The sequence below is a fragment of the Mustela lutreola genome, chromosome 2 (genome assembly GCF_030435805.1).
Source record: "Mustela lutreola isolate mMusLut2 chromosome 2, mMusLut2.pri, whole genome shotgun sequence".
Classification (NCBI taxonomy): Eukaryota; Metazoa; Chordata; class Mammalia; order Carnivora; family Mustelidae; genus Mustela; species Mustela lutreola.
In genome coordinates, this window is record NC_081291.1 from 114,890,173 (window position 1) to 114,909,925 (window position 19,753).

General features: G+C 39.8%; 1 protein-coding gene across 2 annotated transcripts in view; it reads right to left on the reverse strand.

The window, feature by feature from the left end:
• RTP4 (receptor transporter protein 4) overlaps nt 1–19,753 on the reverse strand; it is a 139,543-nt gene that overhangs the window by 15,373 nt on the left and 104,417 nt on the right. The gene's annotated exons all lie outside the window — the stretch shown is intronic.

Below are 19,753 nucleotides of genomic sequence, written 5' to 3' on the forward strand. Positions count from 1 at the left end.
TAGGATACTTGTTAAAGACAATAAGGAGGACTTGGGGCACTTGGGTAGCTCAGTGGGTTGAGCCTCTGCCTTCAGCTCAGGTCATGATCTCGGTCCTGGGATCGAGCCCCACATCGGGCTCTCTGCTCAGCAGGGAGCCTGCTTCCTCCTCTCTCTCTGCCTGCCTCTCTGCCTGCTTGTGATCTCTCTGTCAAATAAATAAATAAAATCTTAAAAAAAAAAAAAAACCAAGACAATAAGGAGGACTTTATTCAAAGGGGGAGACCATCACAATAGTTGTAGGAACCACTGCAATGGGGATCAACTCTGAAAACAAGGAAAAATAGGAATTTATAGCCAAGAAACAAGGTTGGGGTGAGTAATGGAAAATTACTAAGAGCAAATGTCAGGGGTAGGAGGGACTCTGATGGCAGGTCAGGGGATCACCCAGTGGGTGGGGAAGGAGGAAGTAGCTAATCAAATATGAAGGTAGTCAGATATGGGGGATAGAGGATTCTGGTTAAACCAACTTCATGGTGTAAGGGCCTATTTAGCCAGAGCTATTCCGTCCGGTTAAACAGTGATTTTGTTGTTTATGCAGTAAAACTTAAATTGACCTTGCCCCCTACTCTCTCCCCAACAGAGGAACTTACTTAAAAGCAAGTCCGGGAAACCGGTCCCAGGTAACAAAGCCCAAATACAAGTGTGGGTCAGGCCAGGTGGAGACATCCAGTCAGTAGGATGAGCATATTGTCTCTCTAGCTACCAAGGTGTGTGGGTCCTGCCTTTTGGGTGCCAATTCTGACCAAGGTGATAGGCTAGGTCAAATATCTACTAGGGCAAATTGTAATTCAATTGGCCACCCGTGTGTGACCTAGCATGACTGTGTAGCTTTCTCTGTGTGTTACAATCTCATTGGCCACCTGTGTGTGGCCAGGCCCAACCACATGGCCTTTGCTCTATAAAAGTTAGTCTGTAAGGCAGGGAGGGGTTGCCCTGTCTGGAAGAGGCGGCCCCGACCCGTCCGTTTGAATCTTGACGCTTGGTGCAAAATTAAGCTTTACTTGACCTTTGCTTTGTATCAGTCTCGCTCTTTTAATTACAGACCTAACAATGGGATTCTTGCTAAAATTGGGTTACGTAAATATAAGCACAGAAGCCTAGTTGAGAGGAGAATTCAAGGAAATCTGATCAGAGTTTGGTCAAGGAAAGAATGTTTGTCACCTTCTCCCCACCTTTCCTAATTGCCTGGTAACAGGCAACAGCAAAGCACAATTTGAAATATGTTATAATAGAGTTATACAAACTTCTCCTTTGTTTGGGATCGGTACAAGAGAGGATATTTTAGTTGAATTTGGAAGGATGAGCTTGAAATTTCTTTGGGCAGAGACTGGAGGAAAGATACTCTGAGAAAGGAACAGGAGGTGTGAGAGCCCAGGGCATAAACTAACAGGATGTGTTAGGAGAATTGCCTTGGAAATTCAGAGAAGAGGAGTGTTTAAGGAGGGATTGTTGTCTACAAATGGCTGCTGCAAGAAATTCTTAGGGGAAACATCTTTGATCAGAGGACTTGTTGGTTCCTCATTCCTCAGCTTCCCAAATTCTGTTTTCTTAGTGCCTGTAGGGGCAACCGGATTTGAAGTTGTCCTACCCCACCTTTTCCTGCTTGCTTCTATATTCATTGTGTTTGCACGCTGTAAAACCTTCTGTACAAGGTTATGACCGTTATATATATTGACCTGGTTTGTTTGCTTGTTCATAGGTTTATTGCCCATCTTCTTTTAGAATATAAATTCCATGAGGGCATGGCCTTTCTTAGTTTCTCACTAAATCCCCAGAACTCAGCCAGTAAGGGCACTTGGTAAGTGTTCCACAAGTTTGCTGAATAAAGCAAGTGTATTTTGACTGGAGCCTTCCTTTCCCAGGGACCAGAATACTCATATCCTCTACCCCATTCTCAGTGTCAAGGTCTCTCAGAAGTAAGATCACAATTACTATTGATGAACATGGAAAGAAAACAAAAAGAAATGGAGAGCCCTAAGGTAAACCATAGCTCCTCTCCCAGATCCTGGCTTCTGTCCGCTGCTCCTTCACCAACACACAACGCCCCCTTCCCCCCACCCAACCCCGCTCCTATGGCCCCTCAATGGCAGCTACACAGGAGGTTCATCTGCCTCTCCACCCAATGTCTTCAGAATGCCACATTCCTTCTCCTGGGGAATTTTCTCCTTGGCATTGTCGACTCTACAATCACAGCTGGGACAGGGACTGTGGGGAGGGGAGGGGGTGTGTGTGTGCTCTGTATCTTCATTCTCAGGAGGGGAGCAAAAGAACAAGCACTTTTGTGCCATGTGGGTAGGAGAGTGACACAGGGTGAGAGGAGGCAGAGGCTCAGGTGAGGAGGGGAAACCAAGAGCAGCTATAACCCTGAGTGATTTGGTGCTTCGTCAGTTGTTTTTTCTGATAAACCTGGAGGGCTTTAGAGTGTTTTGTTTTGTTTTGTTTTTGTATATTTCAAAGCCAGGTAAATTCTGTTAATGAAAGCATCTTCCAAACCCCACTTTCTTTGGTTAAAAAGAAAATAAATTTTTAAAAAAGTCTTTAAAAAATTAAAAAAAAAAAAAGCAAATAATTTAAGGAATGTTTTTATTTTATCTTGCTTCCAACAAAGGAAAGAAGACTTTGCATCAGCTAAAGACAGAGTCCTCTGTTCCTGGGCCTTGAGTGCTCAAGAGTGAATCCTGTAGCTAAAGGCAAATTTCCATTTCAGCCGCCTAGACTGCCCTAATTACCTGGCGGAAATCACGGAAGGTGATGCCAAGTGGCATTTGAGCCTGTCATTTTCTTTTACTGTTTGGGGGATTCAGATATTTTCCACTCTAATGTGGCAAAATATTCAATCAGCTTAAATTATGCATGCACTCCAGATCAAGCCAGCTAGATGTCAGGAGCAATTCAATATTTTTTTGAATTTGGGAGACAGAAAGTCAGCAAGACAAAAGTTTAGAAGAGCTATATACAAATTAACTTTGTAATACACGGAAAACAAGTATAGAAGTGAGAAAACTTTTTCTTCCTGGCTGTGCCAATCTCTGGGATCCCTAGACAATTTGCATTAGTAACATTCTGGCAATACTGAATGGACAGTTTTAATTTCCAATGCCCATCTTGAGTATCTAAGTATTCTTCATTTTTAAAAATAGATGTCAGATAACATGTTATATATGTCACTTTGTTGGTGAGTGTGACCATGTTGCCCCTCGTCTCTGTCATTGGGCTCATGTTTGAGAGGAGGAAATTGTCACGGTCAAGTTGACTGTATAGAGGTGAGTTTGGCCTTTCTGGTTTCCTTACATGGCATAATTGATTAATTTTGGTAATTCAGGAGACATTTATAAAACATCAACTATGTGACAGAAACAGAGCCAGGCTCGGCATGAGTGAAACATTGGTGCTGCACCCAAGCCTAACTCCTAATCTCCTGCCGTGCAGTTCAGTAACTGAGACGAGGTTGAATGGGCTAAGGGTCGTGGAGGCAAAGCAAACTCAGAGCTCACGGTGGGAGCATGGGGAAAGGTGATTCCTTACACGTCAGGGATCCAAGGAGAAGGAGAGATTGTTAAGAATGTGTTAGACTTCCATGCATATGTGTGTGTGAGAGCAGTGTGCTCCAGACAGAAGAAATAGCTTGAGCCAAAACACAGAGTGGTACAAAATCAGGTGTGCTGTGGTAACAGCAAGTACACCAGCGTGGCTGGAGACCAGGATATTAATGGTGCAAGGCGAGGAGGTCCTGAATGAATGGAACACAAGAAACCTCAAAAAGACTAAGGAGAACTTTGGAGGACAGACTGAGGGATCTGATCAATATTTAGCAGGCAAGAAAGAGCTACCTACGGCTTCTGAGCAAAGGTATGGCAGAGCTGTTTGGGAAGGTAATTTGAGTTGCAGTGTCACAAGGGCCTGGGTCTGGCAGTGGCTGCCAGAATGGCATGGGGGAGTAACATGCTTTATTGCCGACCCATCTTCATTTGGCCAGCCGCATAAATAGGGGAGACTGGGAATACAGAGATGCATGACCAAGTTGTCTCGTCTCAAGAAATTCAGTAGGCTAATGCCAGATCCAACCAACCTTGCTTCCAGGGATTCCTGCTCATATAACCGAAAACTTCCTGACTGTGTCTCTACAGCTAATAACTAATCCTCAGACAAAAAGGGAAGAGTTCTGACAAGCATCCAGAAATGAAATTTGCCAAAGCTAAATAGCTTGGTATTTTGCAAAGTACAAAAAGCAGACTATGGTTTTTAGTCAAATATTTGCTAAAAGCAAACAAACATCAAAACCCAATCTTTAAGATGTGGCATCACCTTTATCTCCAATAATTTGGATCTAGGAAATCTGGGTTCCAAACTTGAGATCTACCTGCATCTCCAATTTAATTTCCTCATCTGTAAATTAGTGATAATACTCAGTCTTTCTGTTTCAAATGAGATAATGAATATTAAATTACTGTGTCAACTGTAATTGATATTAAAGAATTATCATAAATGGACAAATTTTGACTAAAATAAAAATTGCATTGTAAGATGCCCATTGTGGGTGATGAATTGAGTTCTCCCTTATCACATTGTTCAAAAGCTTAGAACTTGATTCTTGTGACCACCCTATATATTTCCAACAAATCGTATCTCCCCAGATTGTAAGTTCTACCCTGGCTAATGAACCGTGCCTATCATTCATCAACACATCACATAACACCTAGAGCAGATCCTGGTATAGAGCAGGCACTCCGTAGAAATTGGTTAAAAGAAATAAAATAATTAATGACTATGAGTGCTTTTCCTTTCATATTAGATGTGGCCTTTTTATTTCTGGCCTTTAACCACTTACCACCCTACATTTACAATATCTTTTTTTTTTCTATTAAAAAATGTGACTATCTATTATGTGCAAGATATGATGTTAAGCACTAAAGATAAAATGGTGAGGGAAATGACTTGGTTCTTGCTTTTACAAAGTTTATAACTGAATGCATTTTTATCATAATCAGCTTCATAGATCCTATCATTACCAAACTAATTCTATATATTGTTATTTGTATTAACATTCTTTAAAATTAAATGAAATTCATGTACTTGGAACCATTTGAAAGATATGACAAACAGAGCTTTGTCATAAAGATTAACAACTGAATTTTTTTATATTTATAGTACAACTATAATCAATATTTATACCACTTATCTTTAAAACTTACTTATACCAAAGAGGTTTTTAAAAAAAAATAAATTTCAATTTACTAATAGAGCATTGAATGGCTGGGCTAAACTGGAAAACTGAATTTTTGAAATTCAGCTTGTTTTTAAAATTAAATTAGGTCAACCAACCAAAGAGTGAGCATGTACATTTGCATGCTCAAGTGTGTGCTACATGACCAGAGAACAAATTTACAAACTGGTCATACTACAACCAAATATTTTGTATGTTATTGAAAAAGTAGAATAGTGGGTTCCAGAAAATGACAAGGTATGGATTTATCAAAATTGTCAATCAACAAGGCCTAAATGAAAGATTGAGGAAAAATTATCATTGGAAGTATTCCTGCTTCCAGTGATCATTTTTTAAAATTGATTTCTAATTTACTGGTTCTATTATCAGAGAATATAGGCTCAAACCCCTTAAACGGTATTGGGACTTCTCTGGTCTAACATGAAGGTATTAAAGATTCCAAGTCGGCTGGCTGAGTGATGGACATTGGGGAGGGTATGGGCTATGGTGAGTGCTGTGAACTGTGTAAGACTGATGCATCATAGACCTGTACCCTTGAAACAAATAATACATTGTATGTTAATTAAAAAAAAATAATGCACACTCTTCCACTGCTGGATACTATACATATATATTGTTTTAATTTTTTATTTTTTATAAACATGTATTTTTATCCCCAGGGGTACAGGTCTGTGAATCAGCACTCACCAAAGCACATACCCTCCCCAATGTCTATAACCCCACCCCCCCTTCTCCCAACCCCCCTCCCCCCAGCAACCCTCAGTTTGTTTTGTAAGATTAAGAGTCACTTACGGTTTGTCTCCCTCCCAATCCCATCTTGTTTCATTGATTCTTCTCCTACCCACTTAAGCCCCCATGTTGCATCACCACTTCCTCTATACATATATTTTTAAGTGGTTACAAGTTTAGAATTATCTTCATAGAGAATTGAAGTTTTTGTTAATATTTAATAAACCTCTTTATTGAGTAATATTTTTAACATAAAGTCTACCATGTTTGACTTTTCCCTAGAATTTCTTTTTCCATCTGTTTATTTAAGCATCCTATGCCTTTATGGTTTCATTGTTTCTTTTGTATGTACCACATAGCTGAGTTTGTTTTAAACCCTATCTAAAAACCCCTGTTTTCCAACTGGAGTACAGCTCACCCACATTGATTGAAATAAATGGCATGCTTGAATTCATTTTTTTCATCTTATTTCATACTTTCCGTTTTTCTGCTTTTTAAATGTTTCTTTTTAATTCCATTTTCTTTCCATCCTTTGGATTTACTCTGTCCCCTACTCCTACCCCATTCAACTTATTTTCTTCCACCTGTTTAGAAGTTTTACATCCCACTTTTCTGGCTACCCTTATAATGTTAACATGCCCATTTAACTCAAAGTCCTAAATAAATCTAAAGTTCAAAGTATTTATCTTCCTCCTGAACAACAGGAGGAAATTCAAATGACCTGAGGTAATCAGTTTCCTCATCCCACATGCCATTGTTGTCCAGGATATGAATTTTATCTTGAATTTTGCACCAAAAGTGGAACTATATTGTTAATTTCTTTTACAGTCACTATCAGTTTGGTTTTACCCTGAAGTCCACACTGTTCCTGGTTTGGTATCCTTTCATTTGTTGGATCATTCTTCTGGAATCTTTTTCCTTTTTCTGAAGAACATCTCTCTCTCTCTCTCTCTCTCTCTCTCTCTTTTTTTTTTTTTTAGTGAGAGATGTCAGAAGTAAACTCAGTTTTGGTTGGTCTGCAAGTGTCTCTATTTCTTTATTGTCTTGATAGATTAACTCACAGTGCTACTTTGACAATCATTTTCTTTTAGAAATTTAAAAATATCTTCTAGTTTCAAGTGTTGCAGTTGAGAAGTAAATTATCAATTGTGTGGGTAATCTTCTCCCATGACTGATGAAGTTCCAGAACCTAAGTCAGGTTCGGTGGGGTGAGGGGAGTGGGTGGAGAGGGGGTGCAAGGTGCCAGCCCCTGCTCCATTCTCAGCCAGCCTCCTGCTCCCTCATCATGACTACTTCTAGGCTTTCTTTCAGTGTTCAAACCCAAGCTCAGACTTGGTCTCCAGTTAGAAACGTCTAGGCCACCCCAGATCAGAGCTCCTGCAAGGGCAAACTCTCCCCAGGGAGCCATATTTTCTTTTATGCCTGGCTTCTTCACTTTCCCCACAGCTCATCTATGCATTGACAAAATATGTAATTTTTATATTTTAGATGAGTTATATAATGAGAAGTTTATCTAAGCAACTCTTTTACCATCTTTCTGCTCAACCTTTTCCTTAAAATCTTCTTCTCCTTTTGTTTGTCTCTCTGCAAACAAAGCCACCATAAAGGTAAAACAAAATATTAAATAAATTATGTTTATTATAACACTATTATTTTCTTTGCCATTTGTTGGACAGAAATTATCTACTTTATAGATTTTTTTAAGTTGATGTTCCATCCTAGGCTAGCACTATTTTTTGAGTGTCCTCATGTGTTTACCCTGCAAACTATTTTCTTTGCTTAACCTCAGTAAGAGAGTTCATAGTGTAATGCCATTTACCTAAAAGGCAATTGCTATTGTCAGGAAGGGAAAATTTTCCGCTCATCCCTCTTGGTTCTTTCAGCTGGCCCAATAGTTAAATTGACACAAGGCAGATGAACAAGACGAAAAAACCTACAAAATTAATTTCTTATGTATAGAGGTGTCACAATTTTGGGAACCTAAGGATTGACCAAGTAGACTGTTTATATATCTTTTAGACAAAGAAACAATAAATTTATGAAGAACTGACAAAGAAACTTAGGCTTGGGTACTAATTAGTGAAGTAACTAATAAGAGTTTGTTTACATAGCCTTCTTGGCCCTAAATTCTCTATCTCTGGCTATAAGGATGTCTCTCTACATCCTATACAGGGAAAATAGCTTTCACATGGGATATTTATTTCCTGCTGTCAGGGAGACAGGGAGGAGTGTCAGAGTGCCTTCTTACACCTGCGATTTCTTAAGTAACTTCAAAATAATTTACATGCTGCTTTAGCCTATTTTGGGGTGGCCTTCCCTGGGTCCCATCATGGTTAAATTAAAACAAGAGCATTTTATAGTAAATGTGAACCCTGGAGAAATACACACTCACTCTTTAACCCAGTTCTAAATTCTATGTCCTTACAACTCAAGATGCCTCTGCTACTATCATTTTTCCATTTGCTAGAAGGTTCTAAATGTTGATTAGGTCCTGGAGAATGAAATCAGGGCCTAGACAGGGAAACAACAAGCATTTATAGAAAGTCTACTCTTAGCAAGGAGTCATGTTTTGTGTTTAAAGAACCAGTAATGAGTAATAGTCTCTGCTTTTAAGTAACTTACAGTCATAAGAGCTGGAAGACATGATTGCTAAATCCTGTTAGATCCATTTTTTTACTTATTTCTCAGTTCCTATTGGAAGTAAAATATGAGGGTTGGATGTTGAGTAGGAGGTCAATGTTTACTACCAAGATTGCAACTATTGCAACTAGCCCATCTGGTGGATCAGAGGAGCCTCTGGCAAAAGCCAGATCGCAATGAGAATAATGTGATGATGGAGCTCAGAAAATCACGGCTAAACAGAGGCTATTGTGGGTGCCCACATTAATAGCAAGCCCGAAAGGGAAGGAAATTGATCTCAAAACAAAACAAAACAAAACCAAAGCCAAAAGCAAGCAAACAAACAAACAAACAAAAAACCCAAACCCATGATGCTGTACTTTAAACCCTTGCCACTCAAAATATGGCCACACCCCAGACTTACTGTATAAGGGTCTTTATGCACACAAATCCCCAGGGAATTTGTATGTTCGTTAAAAAGTTTGAGATGCTGTCATAGGGTAACCAACTGTCCTCATTTGCTCTGGACTGAGTTGGGGGAATTTCAGTGCTAACCTCTGACTGTCTTGGGAAGCAGGGACTCTGGTTGCCCGAGGCACTATGTTAAACTGTTCCAACTAGTTTCCTCAGGGCACCTAGGCCATGAGAGAGGACTACATGGGAAAACATAAAGAATTCTATTGCTGAGGGTCCAAGTGGGGCACAGGAAGGAGAAAGTGTACCCCTATTTGTAGAAAAGAGTTTTGGATAGAGCCAGTGAGCAGGGAAGGTAAGAAGGTAAGCAGGTGGTGTGGTGAAGGGAGCCGCTTCCTCAAGTATCATGTCACTAAGGGATGACCTGTGGCAATATTGCAGGAAGTCTGAGCAGCATCAGGACGTGACAGATGCAGAGCCACAGTAGGTGACCAACAGGGGTGTGGCTCTCTAGACCCTCCTCTGCAGGAGATCAGCAGGAACACTCTGTGAAACAGAGAGGTCAGAGTTGCAGAGGTGGGGAGCAAGGAGGCCCGCCTACCAGACAGGTGACGGGTGAGATCACGTAGAGGGCAGCATTCAGAGCAGAAATATCCAGAGAAACAGCAGACACGCTGCTAGCAGCTGACTAATTTGTGAGAATTGACATCCCCCCTTTGGTTACTAGCTCGTAAGATCAGAGAGGGTCTGAGACCTGCTTCAGGAAGAGGAGGAATTCAGGGATTCTCTTGGCCTCCAAAGCCAACCACGAAAGGCAGTTATCCAGACTTTCTGTCACCAGAAAATTCACCATTCATACCTTCCATCTATTCTCTCAAATGTAATTTTTCTGCTTAAGAGCTATTGACTGTTGTAAGGACAAGGACAAATTAAAAATAAGAGGTTTATTTTCCTTTTGAAAATATAGGAAAAGATGTCCCTCCCTTCCTTTGGCTTAGGGCATTTACCTCAGAAAGCTTGTAGTTGTAAGCACGTTTTCATCTCTTTGACATGCTCTCCTTTGAAGACTAGAGAGATCTATTGTAAGTTTTTTGACCCAGGGCTGTCTTTTCTCTTGAGCCTGGAAACGATATTTTTGAAATGCAAAGGGGGTAGATCTCTGTTGCCCAGTTCCCATAGGAGGGTAAGAGGCTAATTTCGATGGGTACCTTACTCCAATTTGCAAAGCTACCTCTTGTCACAAAGATATGAAAAAATTTGTTTCTTTTCTGAATAAAGCCGATTGGCTTAACTCAGGTGGTCTCCCCAATTCCCTAGGCAAAGTTAGGATGAACTGTGCATGACAAAGGTGCTGTCAGGTCCTCTTACTTAAGTTGTCGTTTATTTTGAGAACATGTGTCTACTGTATCCACTTGGTCATATAAGGGGCTGAGAGAGAGTCTTTTCTGTCTTTGCAATCACTTAGCAGGTTCCCTGTGATGCTCACATGGCTTAATGTTTAGTCAATGGTCAAGTGTCTTCTTTCTCTATGTCCTTTGTGGAGAGGTTTTCTAGGTTGGGAAGAGATTTGTTTCTAATTATGTTCTCCCAATACTTTTAAGCAGAATGATACCCAGCTAAACTTCTTAAATGTATCTGGGACCTGTTGGTTTCCTCCATTGAGCTCCATGTTTAGGCACCAGTCCCTTAATGGTAATGCCCAGGGTTAGCAACACTCTCCAGGAGTGTGGAGGTGCCTGAGACAGATACCTGCTACAGGTTAAAGAACAGCTGGAGTTTGAGCTGATACCCAGATTGCATCCCATCACTCACACACACAGGTTTTATTCAATGAAAATTTATTTTTCCGTGTACCTGTGTGCTAAAACTCAAATATGGTCCAGGCATCAGGTGTGTTAATTCTTATCCCTAATAAAATTTTTTTTCTTTTGTTATTTAACAAAGACCATATCGTTAACTATTTATGTCCATGTGGTCCATATAAATAAATACAAGTTGAGCAGATTAACCATGGGGCACCTGGGTGGCTCAGATCGTGATCTTGGGGTCCTGGCATGGAGCCCTTCATTGAGATCTCAGGTCAATGAGGAGTCTGCTTCTCTCTCTCCCTCTGCCCCTCCACCTCACGCTGCTTGTGCTCTCTCTCTCTTTCCTACCTGTAATCTTTCCCAAATAAATAAATAAAATCTTTCAAAAAAAAAAAAAAAAAAAACCAACCCAGATTAACCATCAACTGTATTATTTCTTTAAACTTATATGGTGATTTTTTTTTTTCCTTTTATCAAGTACATTTGTCATTTAAAATTTCTGGAATGTGAAGATTTGGTCAGAGGCAAGGAAAAGATTTACCACCATGCAGTTTGCAAATAACAGAGACATAGCGTCTCACAACAAAGCAGAAGTATGCTCTGAAGAGAAAGGATTAAGCTCAGAGTTAAAGAGGCAAAAAACACAAGTTCTGCACCCTTTAAGGACTCTTATCAGGCAAAAGTCCCAATCTGCAAGTTTCGGAAGCAGAATGGCAAGCAGGAGCCAGCTCACTATTTCCGGTAGCAGTACAAGAACTACTGGAGAGCATAATAGGATGTGTTGCAGAGGTCTTTTTGCAAATTTGGCTAAATTTTGTGCAAGCTCGTCATCTCAGGCTTTGCAGACTGGTTTTGTTCCTCTTGGTCATTTGAACTGATTAAAAATTTCTGTGTCTCTCCCTTGACCTGGGGAGCCCACCTTATCTGTCAGTGGTTACTATCTAAATCACTGGGGTCTTCTGCTCTCATATTCATATACATTACCTCATTTGAGCGTTACAGACATCCTGCAGACAAAATGGCTGTTATTTCCCTGGACTTTGGATGAATACGCAGTTTCAAAAAGAACAGCTTTCTCAAGGATAAACAAGGAGTCAAACAGGGAGTTAAAAGTCCACTCTGCTGGCCCAGAGCTCATTACCCACAGCCAGGCTTCCCGCTTCTGGAGCATGTCTCAGGAGCAATTCTTGAAAAAGTTAGGTGCACCGCACTAACAAATGTCTGCGTTGTCTTTATAATGACAGATGTGAAGAACAGAAAATCCCAGGACAGCCAGGCTGTTGACAAGACGAAGCCCGATCTCTGCTGCCAAGTATGATAGGCTTCTCAGGTGGTTCAGCGTGGTGAGATAGGATCCAAGGTGACACTCTCATGTTTCTTTTATCTTGGCTGAGACTTTGGGAAGAGGTTAAAAAGCGGGAGGAAGCTTGGTTATGTGAAGAGGATACTTTTCTTGAGAATCTGGCATTCCACTTTGTTTTGCTAGGCTTTCAGGAAATTAATAGTCAGTCTGCATTCCAGCCTCGGGACCTGGGGCAGTAGCAGCTGCTGGGTATTTGGTCTGTCAATTAAAAAGGCGACTGTTAGAAACCTTACACAAATTAAGACAAATGCCAGGTTTCTTCTTGCTCTGCTAGGGGACATACTCTTGCCTTTTCAACTAGAGCTCATTCTCCACACCTGAGAAAATTGCCATCCAAGAGTATGATCCGCCTGAGGTCTCTGTGAAGTGCCTTCCAGAACTTTCTGTTCTTATCTGTCTTTATTACCTCAAAAATCTCAAAGAATATCTACACTGCATGGAAGACTAAGATGTGAGAGAACAGCATCCCTCTTCGTGCGCGTGTCTTAACTCGTACATCAGGATTACTGTCCTGTAGGATGTTGATGATCTTCCCCAGAGCTTTTGTAAAATTACTTCGTCAGGTGGTGGTTTGGAGCCTCACTCCACTGGATAGACACAGTTGGCTGAGTTGATTGTCTGAATCAAGGAGGTTATTTTTGCTCTGTTAAAACTGTTCTAGAACTGAACCTTAAAATGTGAATTGACAGAGTAAGAGCATCCAAGGAGATCATAAAAGTCTGAACCAGAAAAAATACATTTCACAAGATCAAAGACTGTTCTGGCTGACTGACTTTCTGGCCTGCAGGATATGGGTCTTATTTATCACTATATGCCCAGCCCTGTTACTAACACACAATAGGCCTCAATATATGTTGCCTGTTGAATGTTTACTGAGCTGGAAACATGTTCGTGGAAGCTCCTTTTGGATACACATAGCAGAGAGAGAACCCCTTGGCAAGAATATACTGCAAGGCTCTTAGAAAAATGCATTGGAACTCCCTCTACATTTCAACTGTGACTTTATAGAGTGGCAGACGCCCAGAGGTCAGGCCTAAAGATAACTGGAGAACAGAATGAGAGAACACGGAATGAAGTGGGTCTTAGAGATGGGATGGGAATTACTATTACTGATGTTTCCCCAAACCTGCAACAACTCCTAAAATCCTTTGCTCAGACCCTGAGGAAAAGGTGATCTCTTTTAACAATGATGATCATTTATAGCCTCATGTGAAGCTTGGAGATCTTCTGCTTTTTTATGCTCTTAGGCAGTTTGACCAGAGAACTGTGCTAACAAGGCAGGACTCACATGCTTGCACAATTGGCCTTGCCCAGGAAAACACTTGGTTTCCTGGCAGAGCTGCCTAGCCCTCTCTAGCAGTCCTGCGAAGTGGTGACCTTGGGTCTCAAAGAGGCCCTTCGTGGAAATGTACAAGGGAATTCATCACCACTTTTTTTTTTTAAGATTTTGTTTATTTATTTGACAGACAGAGATCACAAGTAGGCAGAGAGGCCCGCAGAGAGAGAGGAGGAAGCAGGCTCCCCGCTGAGCAGAGAGCCCAATGCGGGGCTCCATCCCAGGACCCCGAAATCATGACCCGAGCTGAAGGCAGAGGCCCTAACCTATGAGCCACCATGTGCCCCTAGTTGTGTGCCTGTAAAAAAAAAAAAAAAAATTACAGAATTTTATACCAATGGTGGCACCTGGGTGGCTCAGTCAATTAAGTGACCAACTCTTAATTGAGCCGGCGTGGTGATCTCTGGATTGTGGGATTAAGCCCTGTGTCAGGCTCCATGCAGGGTGTGGCTCCTGCTTAAGATTCCCTCGTTCCCTTACCTCTGGCCCTCACCCAACCCTCTCTTAAAAAAAAAATTTAATACAAATAGACTCATGCACTATGTACTCTTCTTTTATCTGGCTTCTTATACTCAGTATAATTACTTTGGAAATTATTCATGTTGTAGCATGTATAAATAGTCTGTTCCTTTTTATTGCTGAATACTGTCTCATTGTATGGATTTGCCACAAATTATTTACATTACCTTGATGATAGACACTCAGGTGGAGCCCAATTTTTGGCTACTACAAATAGCACTGTTATGAATATTCATGTACAACTCTTATTTTGAATAAATACTTTCATTTCTCTTGAGTAAATACTTAGAAGTGAAATGACTGAGTTTTATAGCAGGTGTACATTTAACTTTTTTTTAAAAAGTGCAACTGTTTTGCATAATGGTTACCATTTTATATTCCCACCAGCAGTATATGAGAGTTCTAGTTGTCCAGCTTCTATATGAATATTTGGAATCATCTTTTGTATTATTTTTTAAAATTTTAGCCATCCTAGTCAATGTGTAATTGCATTTCTCTCTCTCTCTCTTTTTTTTTTTTTTTTTGCATTAAATAAAGAAATAAAACCACCTGGGTGGCTCAGTTAAGTGTCTGCCTTTGACTTAGGTCAGGACTGAGCCCAGTGTTGGGGGGGGGTCCCTGCTCAGTGGGGAGCCTGCTTCTCCCTGGGCCTTTGTGCCTCCCTCTCCCCCTGCTCATGCACACAGACGGTCCTCCATTTCTCTCTCACATGCTCTCTCTCTCTTCCAAATAAATAAGTAAAATCTTTTTTAAAAATTTAAAAACATAAATGACTAGTTAGGTGCTTTTTTCCCCCGTAGGTTTATATGCCACCTGTATATCTTCTTTAGTGAAGTGCCAACTGAAATTATTTGCCCATTTAAAAAACTTAGGTTGCTGGTCTTCTCATTCTTAAATTGTAACAGTGCTTTATATTTCCTGGATAAAAGCCCATTGTCAGCTCTATGTTATGCAAACGTCATCTCCTAATCTGTGACTTCACTTTTATTTTCTTAATAACCTTTGAAGAGCAATTTTGATGAAAGTCAACATACCTATGTTTTTCTTTCATGTTTTATGCTTTCAGTATCTTACTTAAGAAGTCTTTGCGTAACTTACAGTCCCTAAGACTTTTCCCTTCCAAATGTTTTATAGCTTTATCTCACAATTAAGCCTATGTCTCATGTGAATTGCTTTTTTTTTTTTAACATTGTGATAAGAGTTCAGGTTGGTTCATTTTGCAAATGGCTATCAAATTGTACCAGCACAATATGCTGAATATGTATCCTTTCCCTTTTTTAATTCCCTTTGCATTTTTGTCAAAAATCCATTGACCACATATGTTCATGTGGGTCTAATTCTATACTTTATTCTGTTGCATTAATAGGTTCTTGTAACTTTATATCAAATCTTTACTGTCTTGATTATTATAGATTTATAAGTTTTGAAATCAGGTAGTGTGAGGACTGCAATTTTTTTCTTTTTTTTCTAAGTTGTTTTGGCCATAGCATGTCCTTTGAATTGTCATATAAATTTTGAAATCATCTTGAAAATTTTTATTTGTGTTTAAAAAAAATGCCTGCTGGATTTTTAACTGGAATTTCATTGAATCTATAGATCAGTTTAGAGAGAATTAAATTCCTAAAAATATTAAGAATTAAATTCTTCCTGTTCATGATTGTGGCATATCCCATTTGTTTAGGTGTTCTTTCAGATGTCTCGTTAATGGTTTGTAGTTTTCAGTGTATAAGTTTTGTACATCTTTTGTCAATTTATCACTAATTACTTCATATATTTTTTAAAGATTTTATTTATTTATTTATTTATTAGAGAGAGAGAAAATGAGCATGAGTGGGGTAGGGGCAGAGGAAGAAGCAAACTCACCACTGATCATCTGATCACGTTACGGCAGGGCGCCAGCCTGGGACTCCAGGATCATGACCTGAGCCGAAGGGAGTCGCTTACTGGACTGAGTTACCCAGGTACCCTTAATTACTTCATATTTTGATGATCTTATAAGTTGTTTTTAATTGTATTTTATGATTGTTTATTGCTTATATACAATTAATTTTTACTGCTTCTAAACAATTAATTTTCGTGTATTCAATATGTACCCTGCAAACTTGATAAATTCCCTTCCTATCTTATAGCTGTTTTAGTGATCCCTTAATATCTTATACCATCTTTCAATAATGATAATTTTATTTCTTCTCTCCCAATTTGTATGGAAATTTTTCTTGCTTTATTGCACTGGACTTCCAGTACAATACTGAAGAAAAGCATTGAAAGCAGGTGTTCTTGCCTTTTTTCACCAATTTTAAGATTCAATCTTTACTCTTAAATATAATATTAGTCAAAAGCTTTTTTTAAGGCTCTTTACCAATTGAACATGTTTCTTCTATTTCTAGTTGGTCGGAGTTTTTATTCGTGAATAGACATTGAATTCTGTTGAATCTTTTTCCTGTGCCTATTGAAATAATCATGTGGGCTTTCTTTTCAGTCTCTTAATATGGTAAATTTCACTGATTGATTTTCAAATGCTAAAGGAAACTTGTATTTCTGTGATAAAAAATGACCATCCGGGCATGGTGATTTTTTTGTTTGGTTATTAGTTAATTTTTCAATTTCTTTAATAGACATGGGCATATTTTGGTTTTTTTGTTTGTTTGTTTGTTTGTTTTTAGTGAATCTCGGTAGTTTGCGTTTTTCAAGGCATTTGTCCATCTCAAACAATGTGTAGAATTTACTGGCATATGGTTGTTTATAATATTTACTTTTTATACTTTTACTATCAATGAACTCTATACTGATGGCCTTCCTTCTTTCCTCTTTTCTTTCTTCCACCCTTTCTTCCTTCCCTGTTTCCCTCCTTCCTTCATCCCTTCCTTCCTTCTTTTTCCTGATCAGTTTGGCCAGAGGTTTACCCATTTTAGCACTTTCTCAAATCATTGATTATTTCTATTTTTATTCTGTGTTCTACTTCATGTCTTCACTTAGATCTTTATTATTTCTTTTCTTTGGCTCATTTTCCCTTAAAAAAAAAAAAAAGTTGTTCAAGATGGAAGGGTGATTCCTGTGACTCTATCACAGCTCCAAAAGCCTCTGCTCAGATTTGCACTGCGCTCATCATGTTTGTTCCCACCATTTTTGTAAACACTAGGGATTTAATCAGTAATAATACTCTAAGTTGAGAGTAAGAAATATGTTGAGTGTGGGCAGGGACATTCTGCTGGTGTTGTAAGGGAGTTGAAAGTCAGTCCAAACAAAGAACCAGAGAAGTGATTATAAATTTTAATTCACAAAAGAGAAGATGCTCAAAATCGGGTCATAAATACAATTCTCCCTTATCTAAAGACTTGTTTTATAAAATAAGTGTGAGACTTCTTGGTGATCTTGAAGCATCATTGGATCAATGGGTACAAGTTACAGAGATACACAATCAGTGTCCCAAGAGGGGGTGATTTCTGTGCAGATGGGTGTGAGGTCTCAGTCCCAGGAAGAACTGAACAGAACTAACATTTGAATATTCTTTGAACTTGTAATTTCCATCCCTGAGGTCAGACAGGTAAATGTTCAAATGCCACTGTCACCACACACCAGTTTTGTGACTCTGAGCCAGTTACTTAACCTGACTCCCAACTTTCTCATATGTAAATGGAAGTAATAAACATGCCTGTTTTATAGGGTCATAAAGATTAAACGAGACAGTGTATGGAAAAAAATATTTAGCATGGTGTCTGGTATAAAGTATATACTCTCTATATTTTTATTTGTTTGTATATTTATTATTTGGATGCGCTGAGGTCATAACATGCAACTTTGGAACTGGGAGGCATCTTATAGGTCATTCAGGCCAAACCCATGACTGAATGGATGGGGAAGGTGAGGCAAGAGAACTGGCTTGCCCTAAATCACACAGTGTCGTTTGATAAAATCTGGAGCCCAGGTATTTAGACTCTCTGGCCCACTGACCTTCCCCACCCCATCCCCTACTCCAAATCACACATACACAGTGGGAACTGGGGACAGGAAGCTCAGATGAAGATTCTGGTTTCCACTGGTGTGCTGTATGATTTCAGACTGGTCCTTTCTGCTCTCCAGATCTGTTTCCTCATCCATAAAATGTGAATGTGGCCATATTTCTTTTTTTAGGAAAGATTTTATTCATTATTTGTCAGAGAGAGAGAGAGAGAGAGGCAGGCAGAGGGAAAAGTAGGCTCCCCAGGACCCTGGGATCATGACCTGAGCTGAAAGCAGATGCTTAACTGACTGCTACCCAGGAGGCCCATGAACATGGCCATATTTCTAAAGGCCTTTCTAGGGTTCGGAGTTTTGTGTTTTAAATGGGTATTTTAAGCTAATGTGGAATTGTTTTCCTCAAATAGGCATTTCCACTGTCTTGTCCATGATGACCAAAAAAAAAAAAAAAAAAAAAAAAAAAAGCTTTTGTTTCATGTTCTATTTTAAGAGGAAATCTACCGTTTATTTCTAATCTTGTTTGTTTGCAGCTATGTTGAGTTGAATAGCACAGTAGGCTTAAAGCAAGCCAGCCGGCTTCCTGGGAAAGCAGTATGAAGGTGGCTACTTTGTTTTTCTTATCTCCCTTGGGGTACTGATAACACAGCCAGGCTGCCGGCCCTGTCCCGGTCATCGGCTTAAGGATTTGCAGATACCACACTGTTCCTCCAGCTCCAGGGACCCCCACCACCACCTTAGAGATAATCACTCATTGAGGCTGTTCCCAAGTTGGTGGGGAGCTGACTCTGCCTTCTTCATGAACGCCGGCATTCATGCACAAAAGACAAGCAATGTTCTGAAAAGATACGTCAATTAACGCTCCTGCCTCCCAACTTCTTTAGCTGCAGATAAAAAGGGAAAGTTTTCCTTTTCTCTTGTATTCATTTTATAAGGTTTTCTTTGTTGTCACTTTAAATGGATATGTAGCCTGTCAGAGACACGTGTCTTCCTTCCAGAAGGTACTTCCTGAGCACCACTTAGTGCCCAGTGTCTTGTTGAGACTCTGTGCCTGCTTCAAGGAATGCATAAACCAGGGATGGTGGGGAAATGAGCAATTTTTGAGCTTAATTTAGTATTTTAATTCATTTACGTTGAGTGCTAAGAGTATAGTATAGGGAGACATGAACTGTGGACTCAGGAAAGGCTTCTTGGAATTGGTAGAATTTATGACTGAAGGATAGGTAGAAGAATACAAATGAGTGACTCCTGGGTGGCTCAGTCAGTAACTGTCTGCTTTTGGCTCAGGTCATGATCCCAGCGTCCTGGTCGAGCCCTACATTGGGCTCCCTTCTTGGCAGGAAGCCTGCTTCTCCCTCTCCTACTCCCTCTGCTTGTGTTCCTCTCTCTCTGTGTCTCTCTCTGTCAAATAAATAAATAAAATCTTAAAAAAAAATAATACAAATGAGCATAAAGAACAGCTTGGGCAACTAATTTCTTTAACAAATTTTATAACCAATATTAATTGAAGGTGGCATGCCCTATGGTCAAGGACAATATCCTTCTTAGATGAGGGCTATTGCTCAACTTAGGTAGAGCAATGGAGGCAGTCTTACATAAGATTTCCTATGGTTCAGAGGAAGAGTGAAGAATGGAGGAGGCTTATCCTGCCTTTCCCCTAACACTACTAGGGGTGCTCAAACTCAGACATACTGATTTTTTTGGTCACCTAATTCTTAGCGTGGAATGCTGTCCTGTGAATTAAA